General features: G+C 37.6%; 1 long non-coding RNA gene across 2 annotated transcripts in view; it reads right to left on the reverse strand.

The window, feature by feature from the left end:
- Window positions 1-9804: 9804 nt before the first annotated feature.
- Window positions 9805-19728, reverse strand: part of LOC109500724 — a 257771-nt gene continuing 247847 nt past the window's right edge. For both annotated transcript variants that reach the window (XR_006599351.1, XR_006599352.1), the window contains 2 exons: window positions 12809-12974; window positions 9805-10322 (listed from right to left, as the gene is read on the reverse strand). This is a non-coding gene — a long non-coding RNA (uncharacterized LOC109500724). The remainder of the gene's footprint in view (window positions 10323-12808; window positions 12975-19728) is intronic.

Below are 19728 nucleotides of genomic sequence, written 5' to 3' on the forward strand. Positions count from 1 at the left end.
GAATGTTGTGGTTTCAGGTTTTGTGTTCAATCTCTGATGCATTTTGAGTCATTTTATTCATGGTGTAAGACAGTGGTCCCATTTCATTCTCTTGTATATGGCTGTCCATTTTTTGCAGCACTATTTATTGATGAAACTGATCTATCCTCATTGTACATTCTTGGTTCCTAGATTATAAATTAATGATCATATATGCATGGGGTTATTTCTGGACTCTCCATTCTGTTCTATTGAACTATGTGTCTGGTTTTATGAGAATGCCATACTGTTTTGATTACTCTAGCTTTGTAATATAGTGTGAAATCAGGAAGCATGATATCTTCAACTTTGTTCTTTCTCAAGATCACTTTTGCTTTCTGAGGCCTTTTGTGGTTCCTTACAAATTTTAGGATTGTTCTATTGTGAAAATAGCCATTCAATTTTGATACAGATAACGTTGCATCTGTAGATTGCTTTGGGTGGTATGGACACTTCAATGCCACTTTCAGTCTAGGAGCACAGCAAAAATTTTCCATTTATTTGTGTCTGTTTTTAGTTTTCATCAATCAATATTCTATAGTTTTCAGTGTACAGGTCTTTGATTTCCTTGGTTATGTTTATTCCTAGGTATTTCATTACTTTTGACATAATAATAAATGGGACTGATTTTTTTATTTCTCTTTCTGATAGTTTATTAATAGTGTAATAAAACAGAAGATTTTCCTATGTTTATTTTGTGTCATTCAACCTTTGTTTGAATAACTTAAATTTGTTCTTAAGTTCTAATAGTTTTTGGTGGAGTCTTTAGGGTTTATACAAATATAACATACCATCTGCAAATAGTGACAGTGTTACTTCTGTTCCAATTTGGGTGTCTTTTATTTCTTTTTCTTGCATAATTGCTCTGGCTAGGACTTCCAATACTGTTGTGTCGTTTCTGATCTTAGAAGAAAAACTTTCAGCTTTCAACCTTGAGTATGATACTAGGTATGTGCTTGTCCTATAGATTATAATGTTTAGGTACATCCCACTTTCTTCAGAGTTTTTATCACAAGTGGATGTTGAATTTTTTCAAAGGTTTTTTCTGCATCTGTTAAGATCATGTAATTTTTATCTTCATTTTGCTAATGTGAAATGTCATATTAACTTTGTGGATGATGAATTCCTGTGCATCTTTCGAATAAATCCCACTCGATCATGGTGTTTTATCCTTTTAATGTATTGTTGAATTTGGTTTGCTAATATTTTTGTTTAGGATTTTTTTGTCTATGTTCATCAAGGGTATTGGCCTGTAATTTTCTTTTCTTGTAGTGTCATATCTGGTTCTGGTATCAGAGCAATGCTGTCCTCATAAAGTAAGTTTAGAAGTACTCCTTCTTCTTCAAATTTTTGAAGGAGTTTGGGAAGGATTGGTACTAATTCTTAAATGTTTGCTAGAATTCACCTGTCTGGTCCAGAACTTTTGTTTGTGGGGAGATTTCTGATTACTGATTCAGTCTCCCTACCAGCAATCAGTTTGTTCATATTTCTATTTCTTCATGACTCAGTCTTGCTAGGTTGTGTGTTTCTAGGAATTTATCCATTCCTTCTAAGTTGTCCAATTTGTTGACATACAATTTTTCATAGTAGTCCAAGCAACATATTTTATTTTTAATTTACACTTAGTACTTGAGAGTATGCCAAGACCTGTCATGTCCCAAAGGGAAGATCATAGTCAACACCTAAATTCAGGCTGATGAAAGACAGACCTAAGGCAGCAGCTTTTAATGTATGCAAATATATGTAGTCCTGTGAGAAGATAAGCATAAGTCCCACTGGCCACTAGAGCTGGGCAATCTAGAAGTGTCCTCTCGTTAAGAGTTGGAAAAATCAGGGCCCAGATGACTGTGTAAGTTCCTTTTTGGGAGATACTGGTGAGGTAGAGGGAGATCACTGACCTATATCCCTGGAGCATGCCTAAGAATGGCCATAAATGTGTGCCACACCACAAGCCTGCCCCTCAGGCCTAACCTCCAGGACAGATAGGTCTTCTCCACAGAAAGACTGAAAATATGTTTCAGTCGTCTGTGCAGTGCTCTAGGTGTGGCCACCTACCAGAACCTGTTTCTCATCTGGTTAGAGTCCCCTGGGACCCAGGAATGCAAGCCCCACAGGCCACCAGAGCCAGCAGTCAAGGGGCATCCCCTTGGCTGCTGCCACAAAAACTGGGCTCTGGATATAAAAATCAGGACATCAAATGTATGCACAAGCTCCCTTCCAGGGGATACTGCCTCTGCAGAGCACAGCATAGGAAGAACACAAAGAATGCACCTGCTTCTGAGTTCTTTGATGTGTACTTCATTAGAAGCTGGCCTCTCAGGCCACAGCTATGAAGACAAGCTAGTAGATGTCTTTCTTAGCAAGACTGGGTTTGGGTCTGTTGCCCTTTGCCGTGCCCTGGGGGTGGTAACCAGTTAAGAGCCCTCTCCATACTTTATAGTCCTGTGGGATCCACAAGCTTAAGCCCCCTCTGTCAACCAGAGCCACACAATCTAGAGGTACCCCTTGATGGCGGTCATCAAAATTGGGGTCCAAGATGACTGTATAAGTTCTTTTGTGGGAGATCCCGGCCAGCTGGAGCAGGGCCAAGGGAGCAATGCATGATGGCATCCATCTGCCTCCGTCTCCAGGGTGCACTTCAGTAACTTTCTAGATCTTTGCCAAACCAGAAGCCTGACCCTCGGTCTGTAGCTCCAGGACAAAGAAAGAAGCCTATGTCACAGAAAGACTGGTGTGCTTTAGTCTCCTGTCTGCACAGTTCCCTAGGGGTGACAAAAAGCCTAGAGTTGTCTGTCTGATTGTTACAGTCTGGTGGGACCCAGAAACACAACCCCCCTGACCTCCAGCCGGGGCCAGGCATTCAAGAAGTATTTCCTAGGGGGCAGTCAGAAAACTGGGGAATCCGCTCCTTTTCATGACGTGCCAGAGAGCTAGAACAATGCAGAGGGAGAGCATAAAGATGACGCTTACTAGCTTCTGTCACTGGAACTACCCCATCAGGCTCTACATGTGTGCCAGATTAGTTGCTTGGCCCTGAGGCCAGTGCCTTAAGATAAGAAAATAAGCCTCTCTCACATAAAGTCTGCAAGCCTCTCCATGCTTCTGCGCTGGTACTTGGGGCAGGGGAGTCTGAGCTTGCCAGCCCTTTAAAAGCCATTTATTTCTCAGTTTGCTACAGTGTTGTGAGTCTCGTGGAAAAAAGCTCTTGGTAATTTTGAAAATTAGATAAATGTTTAGGGGCTCATCTCTCACGTACAGGTCTTAAAAGTTGCAGAGCCCAATATGGGGGTTCAAACCCTTAGCTCCTTAGGGAAAAGCTCCAGGTTTTGAGTCCCCTCCTGATTGTGGGTAACCATTCCAGGGGTACGGTTTATAGTGAAATTGTGTCCCAGCTTCACCAACCCACTTTGGTGTGGATTTTTTCTCATTTGTCTGAGGTATAGGAGTTGCTTAGCTAGTGTTTAGGGTTTTGTTTTGTTTTTTTCAGAGGAAATTGTTCCATAGGTAGCTATAGATCGAGTGTGTCTGTGGGAGGAGGGAGTTCAGGGTCTTCTTATATTGCCGTTCTAAACCAGAACATCCAGACCTAGTTAAAGGTTAACATTCCATTTCCCCTCCCCCACCTCATTTCCTATTTTACATGCACCAAGGTAACTGGAATAAATAGATGTTTTAATGCAGAGGAAGCCTGTAGCTCCCTATACGTGCCAAATAAGATAAAGAAATACTCATCTGGAATGGAACAACTGTTGTGTGCACATTTTTACATTGGATAGGGCAAAACTCTGCATTATAGTATTAAATGCTAGTAGAAGCTAGTACTATGCGAGAAATGACAAAATCCCCATCCTTAGAGAATTTTTCAAAAATAATATTGAGTCTTATATAGTCTTACTGAAAACTAAGATGGGAACTAACATTATAGAACTTCCACTGTGTGCCAAATAATATGTTAGGAAGATATACAGATACATATAGATATTTATATTTCACTCATTTAAGCATCACCCAGAGCTGCCAACCAAATATTAATTTATAAAGAAACTGAGACTCGGAGAGCCAGAGAATAGCTAATCCAGGATTCGAACCATTTTTGTCTCTCTTCGAAATTTAGGCTCTTTGTGCTACAGTATGGTGGTATGTTCTCACACCAGGATGGGTGTGAGAGCTGGAAATAACACACGATATCTGGCACGTGGGTATCATGAAATAAATGGTAGCAATTATTATTACTGTTGTTCACACTTCTTCCAAATGGCTTAGCGCAGATCCTGTGTTACTTTTATAGAAGTAATTTTATAGAATGCCTGCCTTCCATTTGCAAATCGCACCGTGGCAACTTACTACTTTTTGACAAGATAAAGAGATGACCAAGTGTGCTGGGGCCTTCAGAGAACGTTATCTTGCCAGAGAATCAAAACTCCTGACGGGTTCCTTGCAGATGTATGTATACCAGGAGGCTTATAAACTGCAGGTGGGTCTCCTGGTCAGACTTGATGTTAGACTTGACCCTGTCAGTAATGCAAGTTTATTCGATATCGGGGAAGTGCCGGGGAGGAGCAAGGGTGGAAAGGCTCAATTAGCTATTTGGGCGAGTGAAATGCCAATGAAATACCCTGAAGTAAGCTAGTGTCTGCTTACAACCCCCTGGGGCTTTCTGAATAAACAGCCAAGAGAGAGCTAAAAAGTGCACTTGGGATTCTCTCTGACTTGAACCACTTGGAGAGGGGGAGGTTGGAAGGTGTGGCTATTATATAGGGGACCTTCTCCCTTTCTGTGAGTTTTCTCCGTCCTGTGCCCGGCAGGCTATCACTCACCACGGTGTATTGTGTTCCTTTTACTTTAACTTTGTGAGTTTTTATACAAGATCGTTCTTTTTTTTACACAAGACCAGAGGCCCTACTTGCATAGTAGACCCAATGAAATAGCTACATTTTAATTAAATTTACACAGCTTTTATGACACCAGTGGGCAGCCTTCACTGCTACCCAGAGAAACCCCAGGGCCATCAGATGTACTTCACATGTAATTAATCTCTAATGCTCGACTTTGTAAGATAGGTAATAATACTGCCCAGATAGAAATGAGAGCTTCCGAGAAGACTCATATTAAAGATGAAGAGAGAAGCTTTAGGAGGAATTGGTTTTCAAGAGAGCAACAAAGTGTGAACTTTATTAAAAGGAAAAGAAATAATGGGGATATCTTGCATTAACTAAAAATGCTTGACATCTTCAATTTTTCAGTTTCTTTTATTTTGCCCCAGATAAATGTTTCAGGGTTTGTTTTTATAATGCATACCATGTGCAACGTTGTATGTGTAGCCTCGTAGATTTAATATTTGGACAAAGGAAAGATTTGCTGTGTTCAGAAATTGAAAAAAGAGAGAGAGAAAGAGAAAAAACACAGTGACTAAATCCTTTAATAGAATTTAAATCTCTTTCCCTGAAAATATTTTGAGAAATTACTTTCAATCAAGAGTTTTTATTTTTAATTATCCAACTAACAACATGTTAAAATTGTATGCACATCACTTAGGCTGCACTAAAAGGAATCTCAAAAACTGCCTAAAAATGAATCCTCTCACTTGATCCATACATATGGTGAGAGGAAGGAAGAAAAAGCATCCTTACTCTTAGTTCACAAGTTATAAAATGAACACCTGTAGAGATCACGTTGTTTGTGTAAGGTCAGTCAGGTGGCTAAGGGAGACTATGACTTCTGATTTATAACCTAATGGTGTTTCCATTCCACCGTCCTGGTCCTCTTGTCATTTCCAGACCTTTTTAAAAAACTTTACATATATACTAATATAAACCTCGTATAATATTAAAACCCATTATAATGATTGCTGGCTACTCTGAGAGAAAATTACCTAGAAGAAGAGATCATGCCATTATTCTCTAAAAAAGTGTCAGTTATGGGGTGCCTGGGTGGCTAAGTCGGTTAAGGTTCTGGATCTTGATTTTGGCTCAGGTCGTGATCTCATGGTTCATGAGCTTGAACCCTGTGTTGGGCTTTGCACCATCATAGAAAGACGGAAGCTGCATGGGATTCTCTCTCCTTCTCTCTTGGCCCCTCCCTCTGCTCGTGTGCACATTCTCTCTGTCTCTCTCAAAATAAGCTTTAAAAAATTATTCAAAAATCTCAGTTGTAGCCACATAGATTTTATGACACAGGACCCCTTAGTGGTACCCTCTTTTCTAGTCCCACCCTCGTCTTGGATTCTTCACACAGGCTATCATTACTTCCATCCACTCTGTAGACTCTGCTAGAAACATCAGCATTATTTTTGCCTCTTCACTCCTGCATCGTATTCAGTTACCAGGCTCTTTGGTTCTACCTTCAAAAAGCCTTTGATCCCAAATAACCCCTATTCTACCCATGTCCCCTGGCACTGCTCTGATTTAAACCTTTCTCTCTGTTCTGAAGTATGCCCATAAACCATAATTCTAATTTCTCCTCATTTTATCCTCCTCACTCTCACCGGAGTTATTGTTGGAAAACTTTGATTCAATCATGATTCTTCTCCACTTAAAAATGCTTATTGACTGCATTCTACTTACAAGATAGCATCCAGATATATTAACACGTTATGAGAAGGCTTTCCACACCTGTACCCAACATCTTCTCATTTCCTTCCTCTCATGTACTCTGTGTTATGCCCACAGGGTTAGGGGTGCTAATCCCACACTTCAACCCCCACTCCTGTGCAGTCACTAAATCTGCATATAACTTTTGACTCCCCAAAAAGGTAACTACTAATAACCTACTCTTGACTAGAAGCTTTAGAATAACAGTTGGTTAACATATAATTTTATATGCAATATATACTATATTCTTACAGTGAAGTAAACCATAGAAACAAAATGTTATTAAGAAAATCATAGGGAGAGGAAATGTGTTTAGAGTGATGTGCTCTAATTATATATATATATATGTGTGTGTGTATGTATATATATATATATATATGTGTGTGTGTGTATATGTGTGTGTGTGTGTATATGTGTGTGTGTGTGTGTGTGTGTGTGTATATATATATATATATATATATATATATATATATATATATATATAAATCTGCGTAAAGTGGACCCATGCAGTTCAAAGCTCTGTTGTGCAAGACTCTGCTGTGTATCCAAACCCCTGGGCTCTGTGGGAAGGGTCAGGTCCCCATAAATTAACCCTAAATTATTTGATTAGGTGTAGATGAAATGACGACTCACACAGCCTGCACTCTGAATTAGTAACATTTAGACTTCTTTTCTACCTTTCAAAAAGTATTTACCAAGCCTCCAGGAGAGAGGGCAAACCTAATGATAATAATAATAACAAACCATCATTTGGTAAAGCCACTGAGGGAAAATATCAATATGTTTTAAAAACATGTACACACAGACACACAGACACAAATGAGAGATGTTAATAATGTGGCAGTGCCTTTCATTACCAACTTAAACTTTTTTGTACCACATAAACAGCCTATTGTAGGACCTAGAACGGCTTCGATTGTTCCTCCTATGCCACTGGATAGTTGGCAGATAGATAGCCTTAATTAAGGCTTTGAGGATTCTATGGATAGGAAAAAATAAAGCTTATTTTGCCTAATATATGCCACCAAGCCATGATGTGAGACAGTGTAAGTTTCACCTGCTTCCTTGATTTTTCCAACCTCACAGTCTTAATAAGGATGAGACAGACAAAGCCGTGTAATACTTTGAGCTTCTAAAAATAATTAAAAACTTCAAGGTGTCTGTGTCTTATTCCTAAATCAGAATGATTTATGCTACTTATTATTTAATGACTGATGCTTTGACATCCTCATTGCACAGCTGCAACTGAAAATATGATCACATTGTGATATTTACAGTTGGAGGCGAGCGTTTTTGTTTTTATACTTTGTATTTAATTCATTCAACATCCTTCTCACTTCATTGCTCCTTCTCTCCCCTGGCAAGAATAAACTCATGCACTGAGCTTAGATCAGCTGTCAGTATCTGTGAGCTCTGAGAGGGTCCTGAATTTGGCAGAATACCCTCCCCTTCACAGGAGATATTCCAAATGAACGAGCTGAATGCTGGGCTTGCCTCCCCCTCGCAACCCAAATTTTTCAAAAGTCTTTAAACTCCTTCCTTATCCCTCCAACTCTCCAGGGGGATTGCGCTGATAAGGTTTCTGTTCATCAAAAGAACGGAATGGCAGTGGCTCTGCTATTCCCAGGACACCTCCTTCTGGAAAAGGGCGGCTTCTCCCCTGAGAAGCTATTATAAAGAACAGGAGTTCTCCAGCTCCCATCATGAATGCATCACTCCACTTCAGTTATTGTTTCTGTGGATTCCTTCTCCTCCTGTCTCTCTCCCCCACCCTCAAGCAGTTTTTAAAATCCATTACCTAGGGAGTTTCAAATTGTGTCTGACCTATTGATTCCATGAGATGGCCGTGTCCAATGGGCATGCAATACAATATACAACCTGAAGCCCAGAAAACGGCAACTTGCGGGTGAAAAGAGGAATACACAGCAGTGAACCACAACTTGGAATTTCTAGGGAAACGAAATACTGTTTTGATTTGGGGTTGGAAAATGAGACGGTGTACATGAAGAAGCTATGGACGGCATAAAGCATTATGCAGATGTAAGATACTGCCTTTGTTAACAGTAATTGAATGATCTCAATCAGTTAGGGGCTATATGTCGTGCGTGTGTTTCGTCCACGTCTCTGGTCTGGATTTTAGAATGCTTTGTTGCTGGCATACACCTATAATTACAGGATATTTAAAAGGGAGGAGGATGTCTTATTAAAAGCCATCTGTTCTCACCCTTTTGCCGTTCCAGGAAAAGGTTTTGTGGGAGATAGCAGGGACAACTCAGAAGCAAACATTGCTTAATCCGCCCTGTGATGCAGGGCATCTATCAGAGAAGAGTCTGCTGGAAAGCGACATCTTTTGTACTTTATACTGGATATGAGTGTCTGGTCTAAGATAATTGCTATGCCATGGACCAAGATATTGGATAATTTAATTCTGTTTAATTCAACAAAAATCTTTATTTTGTGCTAACCTGTGACCCGATCGCTATGTTAGTCTCTCCAGGGATATTAAAAATATGTAAGACATGGCCCATAACCTAAAGGAGTTAAGGCTATAATTGAAGGAGCTTCCAATGCAATTGGCTTTAAAACAGGTAGGGGAGGAAAAGGTATTAAACACTGTTATAAGATTCATTCTTCATTGTATTTCCTTTAACATATTAGCATGGGCAATCAAGAAATGGTCATACTTTGGAGGAAAAATTAATACGAACAAATAAAATGGAGACCCAAGCTTTTATGTTGTGCCTCAAGCAACAAAGCCCTCCTTTTTCTATTTTTCTGCAGACTAAGTGAAGGGACCTACAGGATTAGATATATAATGTGTGGCCACTCTTCAGTAACCACTATTGAACTTCAAAATGAGTTTAGTCATTAGCTTTGACAAATGAGGAGCCTGTTATTGATTTTTACACATGTCTATCATGGGATCTATTTAAAAAGAACAGTCAATTCCAAGAAAGATTATGTTAATCTTATTGGTTTGATTTCCTAATGGGAGGAGGCAGAACAGGGAATAAAAGCAGAGGTCCAGAAACTGGCAATATCTGTATCATTTTCTTAAGTCAATTCAGAAAACAATTTGGAAAAAAAAAATCAAGGATATCTGTCTCTTCTAAGAAAGCTAAGAATATATTGATAAATCATTCCAGACAATGTTAACCAACAGCTTGAGAAGTTCACGCAAAAGGACATTGACAGGAGGGATGCAATTACTAATTTATTTGTCTTTTTATGGTTCAGTTAAGAGTATCTTAGGTAGTCGAGCACATGGCAGCTCGTCAAACTTCACAGGGTAGCTGTCAGAGTTTTGACTGATGTACAAGCGCAACTAGCTCACGTTTGCCCTTCCTTTCAATGGAGTGCACGCAGGTAAGACAGCTTGTTGGTAATTTTTATTTAACGCTCCCAGGATCTGTGGCTGCACTTGCATTGAAAGTTCTGACAATAAAATTCCACTCCCTGAAATTTCCCGGGTTTCTGCTGCAAGCGTTTCTCCATCTAAGCAAGATACTTCCTCTGGGATTACACAACTCTTTAGGGTCTTTTCTGATGCTTTCTGATCTTGGAGACGGCTGTTAGTATGTTGGAGAATGTCGTATTTTGTTTTGTTGGTTTTTTTGGTTTGGTTTTGTTTTTTGTTTTTGGTGTTTTCGTTTTGTTTTTGCTTTTTTGTTTCTTTGTGTTTTGTTGTGGTTGTTAGCTCCACTGGAAAGGCATCTAAAAGAAAAATAAAACACAAGGAATTAGCAGTGCAAAGGCCCAGCAGGGCTCCAGGGAGGCCTTCATAATTCTGCATTGGCAAATGCCAACTTGTGCGCAGTTTGACAAATTTCAACCTGCCCCCTGCTCCCTCTCTCCATTCCAATTCCTTGAATTTTACTTTATTTTTCTGAAAGTTGTTTGCTAGGCTAAATCTTCTTTAAAAACAGGCTCAAGGTCTGAACTGTTTGGTATCAGATCACAAACCTTTTAATTATACAGGAGTCACAGACTAGTTTTCATACCACCTCACATCCCTGGGCAATGTCTGAAGACAATAAATTGTAGTATGGCCTCGAAACGCCTTAAAATGGTAAAGGCAACTACTCAGCACACCTCACTTAGGAACTTCGTCTGCCCGTATGAGATTATGTCAGTGAGACATGCAGAGACCAGCCATAGTGTTTCAAAGGTCATGCAAAGTTATCATGATTTATTTCCTAACGTGAAACCCAGAACTTGATTTGTATTCTCACATAGGAAGTCTGAGGTGGTAGGACATAAGCAAATCTTTCGATGGCATTCTCTTGCAGTTATTAGGATTATTTTTCCCCAAAATGGCAATCATGTGGTACATTCTCATTGTATTTGTATAACTTCCTGTATTTGTGTAATTTCAGTGTTTTGGAATTCTACCTCTAACACCATGGTAATCATTTCATAAAAGGGTGTTTTATCACAGCGTAAAAATGTAGGAAGGATCCAGCTCAAAATGAAGTCCAGTTCTTTAAACTGAACAAGTGTAGCTTTATGCAAAAAAAAAAAAAAACAAAAAAAAAAACAAAAAAACCCAACTCATTGTTTTATCAGGAAAGGTAAGCTTGATTATTCTGAAGGAAAAAAAAAATCCTAAAACCTCAGGGCCTGTAAACAACAAAATGCATTCCTTGCTCCGCCCACTTGTACACTGGGGCTTTTTGAGGGTTGATACATCTATGAACCGTGTGAGCAGCATGGAAGAAGAGAGCTGAGCAACTTACATGCTGAACCTCAATATTTTCGAGCGGACGAACAACTACTGTCTCTACATTTTATTGTTTAGAGCAACCCATGCAGCTCATCCCAGCTCAACAGGTTGGAAGTGTATAATACTCTGGACATTCTGGATATTCTCTAGTGTCTCTGGATACTCTCTAGTCCATACTTTTAATCTTAAAGAAGCCCCAGTGGTTATTTTCATCTTTGTGTCCTAAGCACTTATCACGCGGTCTGATCCAGAGTATTATTTAGTAATTGAATCAGGACTTAAACCCAGCTGTTTGACTCATTTTTCTCCACCCACAACCTGTTCTGATGGCCCTCTGATACTGCTAACCGTGTACAAAGAGAGCACATATTTACAAAGAAGTCGGAGGCCATGGAGGGCTCCCATATCTTTATCTTTTTGTTTCAGAAAAATCCCACAAGATAATTATAACAGGTGTTTTATCTTGATTTTGGATTTAAGAAAACAGGTTTAGTGGCTCACCTAAGATCCTGTAATAAGTGGTACGGCAAGGGCTCAGTTGAGACTCCTGCCTGAATCCTACTGATTTGGCAGGTGTGGTATGGATCAGCAGCCCCGGTGGCTGCACAGGTGCCCTTTGACATCTATTGCCCAGTGTCAGTTTCAAGTTCAATAGTCTTCGCACATTTGCCTTGTGAACCTCTTTTCATCAAGTTCCAATTCACTTTGAATGGAAAATCGTGCCCTTGGTTTCTACAAATCTGTGACTCAGTCTTTTGCCCCGACTTCTCTCCCCTGACTTTCTTGGCAAGCGGAGAAATTACCTGCCACAGTGGGGAAATACTAACGCTCACATCAAACCTGCAGTTGTAACCCAAGTTTCCCTTAACGATGTGAGCTTGTAACTTCAGTGTAGGCCAAGGCAATGTGAAATCAGGGTCTGCTTATAGAAGAATTGCCCCACAAGATCTGATCGCAGGCTTGTGGGATTTACTTGTTAGGATTTTGTTTTTAAATATCATGATTATATTATTCATGTTTTATTAATTGATTTTTCTTTTATACAAGCTTTGTTTCCTTATTCCCATCTTATATTAATACATACTGTATTTTATTGGTTGATGAACATTCAGACTTAGTTTCACAGTGAAGCACGAGGAAGATATAAAAGGATGCTATTTGTAAATATCACCTGGAAAGAATCTTGTTTTACTTGCTAAATTTCAACTGATATTCAGCGACTCCTAACTGTTACCAACAGGTTGTCTCTTGGGTCAGCCTATCATTTTCTCCCTGAGATTCTGTCTCTGGGTAAAAGCAGGTTTTTGCATCTTCAGGGAGAATGCGTGCCTGAACATCCCCCAAAAGTATACAAAAGTAGCTACATTAAGAACAGGACTATATATATTTATAGTAGTTGTATCAAGCATTTTCTTCGAAAATCATTTTACTCTGATAGGAATGTGGTTGTTTTAGGTCTTGAAGGATTATTCCTTACCCTGTGGTTTCTGTGAAGTCCAGATGTTTTCAAGATGGTGTTATGTGTGAAAACCATATATTTAGGAAGATTTGACCTCTTACACATTCCCTGGAGGTAAATAAGTTTAATACTTTGAAGTTCAAATGTGAATGTAGACATTTATAGAATAAGATTTTGCAGTGTCCTGGAAACAAAAATAGATAGTATGTTAGTTATGTCTATGATCTCCTTATAGTTATTTTCATATTCTGATAAAGCTCACTTATTATATTTAAGTTGTGTGGTAAAGTGTCAATTTATTAAATGAAAATTGAAAAACATGCCAAAGTTGATTTTAGTTCTGAGAGGATTGTGAAATGTTTTCAATATTTAGGAAAATAGAAGATTCACCTTAAAAGGAGTTACAAATTATATGTACTTTTTGTCATAAAATGGTGACAATATCTCTCAAAGTGATTATCTACATTAGTAGTTAAGATAATAGTAACTTGGCTGACATTGGTTTAGAAACTTTTTTTTTCCTCCACCAGTAATTTTATCATAAATGAAGTGTTTCATATTTGTGGGTCTATTTCTGGACTCTTCTGCTCCATTGGTCTATTTGTCCTTGTATCAATAATACATTGCCAATTACTATAGATTTAGAAGACTTATATCTGTTGGCGTAAATCCTTTAGATATGTGATTTTAGACTGTTTTGGTTGATCTCACTCTCTTGTTTCTATAAAAATTTTAGAGTCTATTTGTCAGTATCCACAAAATAAAATTTTCTAGGAATTTGACACATTTAGAGAAAACTGCCAGCCAATCTATAAATGCACTCTATCTGACTTATTTTAGCCTTATTTTCTCTCAGTAATGTTTTATAGTTGTCAGTGCAGAAACTTGCATATTTTTATGAGATTTATTCTTCATATTAGATTTTATGTTCTTATAAGTGGTATTAATTTTCATTTTCTAAATGTCCATTGCAAGTGTATAAGAACACAATTCATTTATACTTATTGATTTTGCCTTGTAGCCAGGGATTTTGTTAAATTCATTTATTAATTCCATTGGATTTTGTAGGTTCTTTTGGAGTTTTTAGGAACGCAAGTGTTCTGTGAATAGTTTTATTTTACCTTTCCATTCCATATACCTTTATTTTTTTTTTTTCCAGCTTTGAGATACACTTGATATGGAACACTGTGTAAGTCAAGGTTTACAACATAACTTGGTACCCTTATTTTTTTTTAATTTTTTTTAAACATTTATTTATTTTTGAGACAGAGAGAGACAGAGCATGAACGGGGGAGGGTCAGAGAGAGAGAGGGAGACACAGAATCGGAAACAGGCTCCAGGCTCTGAGCTGTCAGCACAGAGCCCGATGCGGGGCTCGAACTCACGGACCGTGAGATCATGACCTGAGCCGAAGTCGGACGCCTAACCAACTGAGCCACCCAGGCACCCCAACTTGGTACCCTTAAATGTTGCAAAATGATTCCCACAGTAGGGTTAACACCTCCATCACTTCACAGAATTACTGTTTCTTTTTTGTGGTGAGAACATTTAGATCTACTCTCTTAGCAACATTCACCTATATCATACAGTATTGTTATATTATGTCCCAGAACTTATAACTGGAAGTTTGTGCCCTCCATTTATCTTTAATGTCTCTTTCTTCGTATTGCATTAGCTAGGACCTCTAATGCAATACTTCATAGAAGCAAAATATTGCTCTAGTTTTGCACTTAAAAAAATTGTAAATCCCTTGTGATTAAAAAGTTTCTCTTGATTCTTCAGTTTGAGGAATTTGTGTATGCATGTGTGTATTTAAGTCATAAAAGGGTATTACATTTTATCACATACTTTTCTGGGTCTATTGGAATCATAAGCTTTTTTCCCCTACAATATATTAACATGGTAAATTCAATTTATTTTTGTAAGTTACTCCACCCTGGCATTCCTAGAACGAACCCAACTAGATGTTTTTGCTATCCTTCTTTACGAAGGGAAGAGGATTGAACTTAGTAATAATTTTAGGTATTTCTGTCTACATTCAAAAAAAGAGCTTGGCCTATAATATTGTTTTGGGATTTTTTGGGGGAGGGAGATATGTTCTTGATAAGTTTTGGTTGCATGATTTATGCTTTTCTCCTAAAATTAATTGGAAACTATTCCTATTCTTCTACTACTGGACACATTTGTGTATGATTGATGCTTTTTTTGTTTTCTTCTGATATTTGGAATAATTTACCTATGAAGTTATTCAGGCCAGAAGTTTTTCTTGTGGAAAGGTTTTAAATTAAGTATTCAATTTATTTAAAAATATAGAACTATGCAGTTTTCCCATTTCTTCCTTTTTCCACTTTGGTAATATGTTTTTTGTCACATATATTCATTTTACCCAAGTTTTCAAATTTATTGTTATTCACCATATTTGCATTTGTTGACCTCCTTCACCCATTTTGCCCATCTCACACCCCCTGCTTCTGTTTTCTATTATCTATGAGCTTGGTATTTGTTTTGTTTGTTAGATTGGACTATAGGTGAGATCATATGAGATTTGTCTTTTCTCATTTATTTCACTTAGCATAAGTGATCTTAACATAAGATCTACATATGTTGTTGCAGATGACAAGATTTCTTCTTTTTAACGGCTAAATAATCTATTGTATATAAATACCATGTTTACTTTATCTGTTCATCCATTGACGGACACTTAGGTTGTTTCTGTATCTTGGCTATTGTAAATAATGCTGCCATAAATATAGAGGTGCATATATCTTTTTGAGTTAGTGTTTTTCAGTTTCTTTGGATAAATACCCATAAGTGTAATTGCTAGATCATCTGGTGATTTTATTTCTAATATTTTATGAACCTCCATACTGTTTTCTGTAGTGGCCACACCAATCTATCAACAGTGTACAAGAATTCCCTTTTCTCCACATCCTTGCCATCATTTGTTATCGCTTGTCTTTTTGATAGGAGCCATTCTAACAGGTGAAGGGATATCTCATTGTGGTTTTAAGTGGCATCTACCTGATAACTGATGTTGAGCATCTTTTTATACATCTATTGGCAATCTGTAGGTCTTCTTCTGAAAACGTCCATTGAGATCCTCTGCCCATTTTTTAATCAGGTTCTTTTTTTGGCTATGGATTTGTATGAGTTTATATATTTTGAATGTTCACTCCTTATCAGACATATGATCTGCAAATATTTTTTTCCTATTCAGCAAGTTGCCTTTTTGTCTTGTTGATGGTTTTGCTTTGCTGTGCCGAAGATTCGTATCTTGGTGTCGTCCCATGTGTTTAGCTTTGTTTTTATGGCCTCTCTTTTGGGTGTCAAACTGAAACATTCCTCACCAAGACTGATGTCATGGAGCTTACCACCTAGTATTTTTCTAGGAATTTTATGGCTTCAGCAATTATGTTCAAATCTTTGATCCATTTGGGTTAGTTTTGTGTATGGTGTAAGGTATTGATCCAGTTTTATACCTTTGCATGTGGCTGGCCAGTTTACCAGCACCATTTATTGAAGAGACTCTTTTCCTCATTGTATATTTTGTCTCCTTTGACCGTAAAATTGACCATAAATGCATGAGTTTATTTCTTGATTCTGTATTCTGTCCCATTGAAATGTATTTGTTTATATGCAAATACCATACTGTTTTGATTACTATACCTTTGTATTATTGTTTGAAAAAAGGAAACCTGATGCCTCCCACTTTGTTATTTTTTCTTAAGATTGCTTTGGCTATTCAGGATCTCTTGTGATTCCATACAAATTTCAGAATTGTTTGTTCTGTACCTGTGCAATATGCTGTTGTAATTTTGATAGCAGTTGCACTGAATTTGTAGGTTGTTTTGTACATGTAGTATGGACATTTTAACGATATTAATTCTTGCAATCCATGAACACAAAGTATCTTTCCATTTATTTGTGTCTGCTTCGATTTTTTTCATCAGTGTCTTCTACTTTTCAGTGTACAGGTCTTTCACCTCCTTGGTTAAATTATCCTAGATGTTTTATTCTTTTTTTTATGCAGTTGTAAATGGAATTGTTTTCTTAATTTCTGGTAATTTATCTGTGTGTAGAAATGGAACAGATTTTGTATTTTGATTTTGTATCCTGCAACTATACTGAATTTGTTTAGTTCTAACAGATTATTTTTTGGTGGAGTCTTTGGGAGTTTCTATATATTATAATATCACTTCATCTGCTAATAGTGAGAGTTTCGGTTCCTCTGTTCTACTTTGAATGCCTTTTATTTATTTTTCTTGCCTAATTGCTTGGCTATGACTTCCAATACTATGTTGCATAAAAGTGGCAGACTGGGCATCCTTGTCCTGATGCTGATCCTAGAGAAAAAGTTTTCAGCTAAGAGATGTCAACTGTGGCCTCATCATATATCGCCTTTATTATGGTTAGGTACACTTCCTCTATACCCACACTGTTGAGAGTTTTTATCATAGATGGATATTGAATTTGTCAAATGCTTTTTGTACATCTACTGAGATGATCATATGATTTATTACTGCATGTTTGTTGAATGAATAAATTAGTATAGTTTATTTAGTATTAGCACAGAGTTTAAGTACTAATAGAGGAAAAATTATAATTCTTTAAGGCATGATGGAACCAAAGTAAGCAAAGTGGAATTGGTTGCATTTTTTTTCTTTTCTTCCAGTATAGTTGACACACAATGTTACATTAGTTCAGGTGTACAATATAGTTATTTGACAAGTCTGTGTTATGCTATGTTCACACGTATACCTACCATCTGTCACCATATGACACTATTAAAATACCATTGGCTATAGTCCCTATGCTGTACCTTTCATCTTTGTGACTTACTCATTTCATAACTGGAAGCATGTATCTCCACTTACCTTTGCCCATTTTGCCCATTCCCACAACTCCTTCCCCTCTGGCAGTCACCAGGTTGTCCTCTGTATTAATGGATCTGTTTCTGATTTATTCACTTGCTTTGCTTTGTTTTAGATTCCACATATAAATGAAATCATAAGATATCTGTGTTTCTGTATCTTATTTCATTTAGCATAATGCCCTCCACATCCATCCATTCTGTTGGAAATGGAAAACTCTCATATTTTTTATGGCTGCATAATATTCCTCTGTGTGTGTGTGTGTTTAACACCCGGGCTCAGCACAAGTTCCCTCCTTAACACCCATCACCCATTTAGCCCATTTCCCCACCCACTCCCCTCCAGCAACCATTAGTTTGCTCTCTATCATTAAGAGTATCTCTTATGGTTTGTCTCCCTCTCTTTTTTTCCTTCTCCTATGTTCATCTGTTTTGTTTCTTAAATTTCCCATATGAGTGAGATTATATGGTATTTGTCTTTCTCTGACTGACTTACTTCGCTTAGCATAATACACTCTAACTCCATCTATGTTGTTGCAAATGGCAAGATTTCATTGATGGCTGAGTAATATCCCATTGCATATGTATATATACCACATCTTATTCATCCATTCATCAGTCAGTGGACATTTGGGCTCTTTCCAAAATTTGTTGATAATTCTGCTGTAAACATTGGAGTTCATGTGCCCCTTTGAATAAGTATTTTTTTTTTTTTTTATCATTTAGGTAAATACCTAGTAGTGCAATTGCTGGATCATCGAGTAGTTCTATTTTTAACTTTTTCAGGAAACTCCATACTATTCTCCAGAGTGGATAGACCAGTTTGCATTTCCAGCAATAGTGTAAGAGTGTTCCCCTTTCTCTGCATCCTCTCCAACACCTGCTCTTTCCTGTGTTGTTAATGTTAGCCATTCTGACAGGTGTGAGGTGGTATCTCATTGTAGTTTTTATTTATACTTCCCTGAGGATGAGTGATACTGAGCATCTTTTCATGTGTCTGTCAGCCATCTGAATGTCTTCTTTGGAAAAATGTCTATTCATGTCTTCTGTCTATTTCTTAACTATATTGTTTTTGGGGTGTTGAGTTTTGATAAGTGTTTTATAGATTTTGGATACTAACCCTTCATCAGATATGTCATTGGCAAATATCTTCTCCCATTCTGTTGGTTGCCTTTTAGTTTGCTGATTGTTTCTTTTGCTGTACAGAAGTTTTGTGTTTATTTGTTTTTGTTTTTGATGCTGTCTCAGTAATTAATTTTTGCTTTCATTTCCCCTACCTCTGGAGATGTGTATACTAAAAAATTTGTACAGCCAAGTTCAAAGAGATTGCTGGCTGTGTTCTCCTCTAGCATTTTGATGGTTTCTTGTCTCACATGTAGGTCTATCATCCACTTTGAATTTATTTTGGGCAAGAAAGTGGTCCAGTTTCATTCTTCTGCATATTTCTGTCCAGTGTTCCCAACACCATTTGTTGAAGACACTGTTTTTGTTTTTTTGTTGTTGTTGTTGTGGTTTTTTCAATTGGATATTATTTCCTGCTTCGTTGAGTATTAGTTGATCATATAGGTGTGGGTCCATTTTGGGGCTTTCTATTCTGTTCCATTGATCTCTTTTTGTGCCAGTATCATGCTGTCTTGTTGACAACACTTTTGTAATACAGCTTGAAGTCCAGAATTTGAATGCCTCCGGCTTTGCTTTTCTTTTTCAAGATTGCTTTAGCTATTGGGATCTTTTGTGGTTCATACACATTTTAGGATTGTTTGTCCTAGCTCTGTGAAACATGCTGGTGGTATTTTGATAGAGATTGCTTTAAAAGTGAAGATTGCTTTGGGTAGTACAGACATTTTAACAATATTTTTTTCTTCCAATCCATAAACGTGGAATGTTTTTCATCTTTGTGTCATCTTCAATTTCTATCCTAAGTGTTCTATAGATTTCAGAGTAAACATCTTTTACCTCTTTGGTTAGGTTCATTCCTAGGTATCTTATGGGTTTTGGTGCAATTACAGTTAGATCTTTAATCCATTTTGAGTTTATTTTTGTGTAGGTGAAAAAGTGGTCCAGTTTC

Source organism: Felis catus, chromosome B3 (genome assembly GCF_018350175.1).
Source record: "Felis catus isolate Fca126 chromosome B3, F.catus_Fca126_mat1.0, whole genome shotgun sequence".
NCBI lineage: Eukaryota > Metazoa > Chordata > Mammalia > Carnivora > Felidae > Felis > Felis catus.